Source organism: Nannospalax galili, unplaced genomic scaffold (assembly GCF_000622305.1).
Source record: "Nannospalax galili isolate Female #2095 unplaced genomic scaffold, S.galili_v1.0 scaffold406, whole genome shotgun sequence".
Classification (NCBI taxonomy): Eukaryota; Metazoa; Chordata; class Mammalia; order Rodentia; family Spalacidae; genus Nannospalax; species Nannospalax galili.
This window is the reverse complement of record NW_008357033.1, coordinates 885,601-892,456: the sequence shown is the minus strand read 5'-3', so window position 1 is coordinate 892,456 and position 6,856 is coordinate 885,601.

The window sequence follows — 6,856 nt, the reverse complement described above, 5'->3', positions numbered from 1 at the left end:
AAGCACCAAATTCGTTCCCCTAAAAGCCTGCTCAAATCTGGAGGACTTAAGATTTCCAAAGAGGAAAGCTTAAAATTTTGGAATGAGGTGTATCAGTTTGCACCCTGGATCCTATCAGCAGACATATCTGATCCAGAGGTCTGGAACTTTCTTGCGCATCTGGCTCGTAAAAAAGAAATCCAAGAAAGGCATAATTTCCCTCTTTCCTTTTTCCCGATAATGGCAGCCATCCAGCAATGCTTAAAAAACCCACCTAAGATTGAGGAAAGTTTACAAGCACCAGAAAATAATAAAAGAGAGGTTTTAAGCGATAAAAAAAATCCTGCAGACTGCCCAGTAGCAGATTCAACAGCTCCAAAAATAGAATGTGACCAAGTCAGATAAAACCCACCCATCAACAAAATTAACTCTTACCCCCCTCTTGCTGATTTAACAAGCCCAGATATTTACACTCAGACTTCAAAAACTCCCAAAGATCTTCAAATAAATCCCCCTCCCCCTTCACCTCAGCTGCCACCACCTGGGGCGCCGTTCCAGCCACGCCCTACAGCCACAGAACAACTGTGTAATCTGAGAGATAATAAAAGTTGCCAGCCTCAATGGCCTCAAGACCCTCAAATCCCACTGGTAGAGGCTTTTCCTGTTAACTTACAAACAACAAGACAATGCCCACTAGCCTGGTACCCGCTCCCAACAACAGAACTTAAAAAATTACACCAGCCTGTCCGTAAAGATGGAATTCATGCTCCATGGACAAAATCTATACTACAAACATTTAATACTAATCTACTTACCCCCCAGGACTAAAAAAACATCTGTAGATCTACCCTCCCCAGTCCATTATTTGTACAATGGGAGGCCTTATTTAGAGATAAATGTCTAATACAGGCTAAAAAAAATGACACTCATAATCAACAGCTAAGGCCCCAACAAGAACAAGATCCACCACCTAGATTCATAAATTGAAACTATAACCAGCTTTTTGGTCAGGGCGACTTCTCCACAGAAATCCAACAGGCTACAATTCCTGCTGGCTGTTTTGAACAAGTTTGCTTATGTGCCCTACAGGCTTGGGACCACCTAACTCCCTTGTCCACCGGGCCTAGAAAAACTTCTTCATTAACTTTTTTGGAAAAACAAAAACCAACTGAGGCTCTCCCAGACTTTATACTAAGAGTACAAGCCAGTTTAGATAAAAAAAATAACAAATCCTACAGCCAAAACAATGCTTTTAAACAGCCTTGTCTGGAAAGAAATGACCCCTAAACACAAACAAACATGCCAAAAACTAAAAAATAAACATTATGACAAATAAATTGTGGCCACCCATGACATTGGGACTGCCACGTACCAGGCCTCCTCCCTTGCCCAAGCCCTTGTAGTTACAACCCAATCCAACTCAAAATACCTTAATTGTAGAGGAACCCCTTTAATGGACTCTAGAAAAGACCAGATCCATTGCTAACCATAAAGAGAAGATTTGCTTCTGTTTTTCCACAAAAACAACCAAAAAAAAAAAAAGAGGCAGAGACGACACCCAAAGCCCCCCTAAGCTTACATCTGCAGCCAGGTCTGTGCTAATTTACCATGTCATTTTACAGGAAAGACAGAGGACCAAATAAGATCGACTATGTCCTGGAACAAGTCTAACTTTCTTCCCTTCACCACCTACCCTAATGTCTAATTGCCTTCTTTTGTGCATCCAGCAATAGATTTCTACTGACAGCAGTACCAGTTACTACCCTTCTCTACCCAGGAACAGAAAAAAGATTTCACTGACTCTCATCTAAGTGGATTCAAACAACTGACTAACTATTTAGTTTGCATTTTCAGCAGCAAGCCTACTCATTACAAATGCCTCACTAACATTACTCTCTCCAGTACAGCATACGTCGCCCCTCTTCTCTTCATATAGTACAAGGAAAGACCCAAAACTGTGTTAATCCCTCTTTGTCCACCTTTTGTGTACTAGTACATTCCAGGTGTAAGAAGCTTTTTCTCTTACACAGCTGCTAGCAGAGAAAAATGTTCTTCCCCCTGCTGGCAGAGATCGAACTTGCACTGGATGAATCTCAGGAGCTGCCAGCAGAGAAAGATCTTCTTCCCCCTGCTGGTAGAGATCGAACTTACACTCTCCCTGGATGCTGGAGGCGTTGCTATGGCAACAGCAGCTATAAGCCCAGCACCTGGCAAGAAATCTCCAAGACAAGCTAGGCTGAGCAATGACATCTGTGACTGATAGCCTGGAATCTCTCCAACAGCAAATGAACTCTCCCACCAGGGTTGTGCTCCACAACAGAAGAACATTGGACTTGATAAACATGGGGAGGGTGTATGATATTGGGAAAAGATGCTGTTTCTTTGTGAATGAATCAAATGTGGCCAACAGGTCTTGAACTTAGAGGGAGAGTGTATGGTGGAAATTGAAACGGAACCCGACCGGGCAGCTGACAGTGGTCCTAGAGCCACCAGCTCCAGTAACAGAGACCCACGGCGACGTGGTGCAGGACCCGCCGCACCCCAGGTGCACGCAGGAGACCGGCACCACACCCAGCAGCTGGCACCCCGAGATCCCCGCATGCCCATACACATGTGAACTTATGGCAATGGTGGCACTGAGGACAGAACCCATGGCAGCTCAATCAGACAAGGGTCCAGAGTGGAGCAAGAGGAATGGGTGGCAGGTCAGTCCTAGTCTGAGAATTACTAGAGACTGCTTACTACTGGGTGAGGGAGAGTAAGCCTTACTTACAATCTCTAGATAGGCTGACTACATTTCAGTGGATGAATTTTCACAGAAGGACTGGATAGGTCTTAACATGTGTGGTGAAATACAAGAGGTCCCATCATGGGGTGGGGCATGGATGGAGGAGGGAGTCCAAATTTTATTAAGAACTGTTGCATGAAATGTACTAAACCTCAATAAATTAAAAATAAATAAATTGTATGAAATTCTAAAATAAAAATATTTTAAAAGAAAAAAATAAATACAGATCATCTTTATGGTATTTGTTATACAGTATCCATTTAAAGATTTTACCATAATTTATTTAACTTATGCTCATTGATTTACACACAGGTAGCTATTAAGTTCTCACTGCTTCTTGTTGCATTAAGCATCGATAAACATTTGTATAGTTATCATTCTGTCATGTAATTTCTACAAAAATTTGGATTAGTCAATGATATATGTTGCTAGACCACAGTCTACAATTACTGACTCTACCAATTTATACCTCCATCAACATTGTTTGTTCTAAGGAGAAAAGTTTGAAGGACAGAAGACTCAGAGTTTGTTGAAGGTGGAGGAAGGTGATAAATATCAGTCCCCGGAAATGAGAAGGAGCAAGGTTGCTTTGGGAGGGCTTATACTAATTACAATTCTTCACATAGGTCTAAAACGCCAGTTTATTTAACATGCACTTTGATAGATTATAGAAAACACTAATTAGATTCTTCTTCAAGCACTGAGTATGCAGTTAGGATTTTTCCATCTGTCTGATTATTGTAAGATGCCAAATGACCATATTGATTGATACACTTTTCCTGGATTATTCTAAATGTTAATTGCAAAATCACTTTACATATAAAATATAAATATCTTTGTTCTTTTATACATATATCCATATAGATTAAAATGAAAAACCAAAATAAAATTTTTACAGATCTCACAAATTTCTAATTATATCCTATTTCTTATACCCTCTATATTTATCAGATATGTTTATGTATGATTTAAACTGCTTGGGTTTTACCACTATTGAGAAATAGGTGAATTATTCTGTGTTTATTAACACTAGACCGTAGTTGCTATGGTTTCCAAAACCTCTGGAGTAAATTTTTAATCTCAGGTAAACATCATTCTGAGATGGCTATGGCCCAAGATTGCACAGCCCACTCAGAGATCTCTGGGAAGAACACGTCACCTAAGTCTTCTTCCTCCAATAGTTCAGTGTTATCTTGGCATATTGATAATGATGCATTTTTAATGAATACCAGTGGGTTAAAGCCTTTTAAGGGTGTCACGTTGATAAAATCAGAGACTAAATTAAAATTTGTCACAAATTGTCAAAAGAATATTGTCCCCGTGGCTGCAGATATCTTCATGAGGAGCAAAGCTAATCACTTGCAATAATTGCCAGAGCAAGTTTTCAATTCAAACGGTTCTGGAAAGAGAGAAAAATGAAAACAACAACAAAACCCTCTACAAAATGAAAAGCACATTTGAATTCTGTCTTTTTTCATATTTAAGAAGTATTAATAAACATACATGTTTTAAGAAACCTTGATAACGAGGAATAGTTCTGTCATCTGCTGAAAATTCCATAAATTTCCTATTCTAACAAATCTGAATACATCTCCTATTAAAAGCACAAGTGTGCCCCCTTCTGAATAAAGGAAATATTGAGGCCTATATTTATCCTTAAAGTAACAAGGCCTCTCCTCTCTCTATCAAACTTAATAAATAAATTTGGGTAGATATCAGTTGTAAGTTACTCTCTTTTGGAAACTTTATGATTGAAACTTTAAGAGTTTGAGGTGATATCTGCTATGTGTTTTCCACCTCTTGAAACGTCTAAACTAAAGCACCCCAAAAGAAACTCTGATCTCATTTTAGACAAAGAATCAAAAGCCAGGAGACACATCACTCAAAGCAATAGAATAAGGAGAACAAGTGGCAACTTCTTAGTAGCTGAAATCCAATGAAAGATGCCCCAAAGACATAGAATAACAGCCACAAAGAGTTCAATTATGTTTTGAAAGACTGGCTATATAAGCCAAGTATCTGTATCGACTTCAACCTCCACTTTACTTTCTCCATTTTGTAGCAGATAAAATAGAGATCAAAATGCATAATTGGGTTTGAGAGTATTCACAACTGCCCTCAACCAAGTATTAAACATGTAGTAAAACTCACTGATGCAAATAAGCTGCTCTGGTTATTTAATACCTGCTAGATAAATTCCGTCTTTAAAAATCATTCAGTTGACTCCACAGTCTGTCTATCCTGTACATTTAGAGCAGAAACTGATTTGGAACCAAAATATGACACCCTGTTGGATTTAATTCTTTTGGTCATGTGCCAGTTGCCTCCTTCAAAGTAGCATGGAAATACAATATTAATTATAACATATAAAACTGACAACAGCAATAATTATGGAGAAGTAAAAAAATCACAATATTTTTTTAACTCGTGACATCATTAGAAGTTGATAATTAAATGACAGCTTACGTTATCTGTGAATGATAGCCTAACCCACACGAATGAGTAGGAATGAAGGAGTTCTCTAGTTCAGTCATGTTGGATGGTGTTTTGTCTTGCATTTGCTGTTACAAAGGCAGAGATAGCTAATCTCCTTTTAAATACAAAGGTGGACTGATTAAGCATTTGTATGTGACAACTTTTAAGGGATTAGTAACTAAATCAGTAATGTTCTTTCCCCAAACCCCGAGTTTAGCAGATTAAGAAGTAGACACAGATATTGCTGAAATCAAAAATTTAGTTTATCACATCCTATGGAAAATCAGTGCTATTTATAAAAAATAGTATTATTTCTATATTTCCAGTACATTTTAAGGAAACACCAATTACTGATATTATATCAGATCCCTGGATGAAATAAGCAGCAGTCTTTGAATATAATAACTACAATCTAACATCCATTTAAAGTCTTTTCCACAGAATTTTCCATGAATTTTGGGAACCTGCATAAAATTGCCCGTTTATATTTATTATTAAATCAAGTCTTCTTTGAAAGAAGAAGACTTGATTTAAGTCTTTGCATCGAGAAACTTACAAAGTGTCATCTTTAAATTATTCTTAGTGGATAAAGCAGATAATGGAAACCACATTTATAAATGTCAGTTGCCATATGGTTGCCATCAATGCAAAATTTGTTTGCTTTGACTCCTTTCTTCACTCTCCACTTCACATTGCTAACTTGTGCTAGTAATTTGATCCGCAGTGCTTTCTTTCTTCAATACTCAGATCTGTCCATTGCCATTTACGGGCGGCCTGCTAGTTGACCAATATATTCATTGCCGAAGAACATTTATTGAATCAACACATGTAAAAAGCTCTTTGAATGAGTTAATGGGCATTGTATATTCATTGCCAAAAATACGTTCTCAAAGCATACACTCAGATCATCAACTTGCAGAGTCCTCGCTGATTATTCATAATTGTGCAATGAACCAGCTTGTAGAATAAACAACCTCCATAGTTCTTATTTAGAGAAACTTTAAAACATTCAGATTAGTAATTACATTGAATAATAGCTTAATTTACATTGTAAAGGACCTCTAGGGTGTTATTTATTTCATTTGCACTGTATGATAGCTTTCACACAGATAGAAGCTAAGCATACTCATGAATCAATAGAGACAATACAGAATTAATACTGAAAATCAATGTCTTTTACTCTACAGTCCTTAAAAGTGAGTATATTGAATCCCATATTCCCATTGTCACTTAGTGCAGCCTCCACTCCACGTGGATGCCAGCTTTTTCCTTAACTTCTAAAACAATCAAATGTCTTGCCTATGTAAGAAAGATTTAAACACAAACATTGCTTCTGAGATGATGATGATGATGGTGATGATGATGATGATGATGATAATGATGATTATCTTTTTGGTCTTTTTGAGACAGGGTTTCCCTGTAGCTCCAGCTGGCATAGATCTCACTTGTATACCAGGCTGGTCTGATACTCAGAGATCTGCCTGCCTCTGCCTCTGGAATACTGGGATTAAAGGCATACGCAACCATGCTCCGTCTGATTATTTTATATAAATAGGTTTGTTTGTATTTTTGTGGATGGCTATGTTTAAACCAAAGGAATATGGTTGTTTTTCT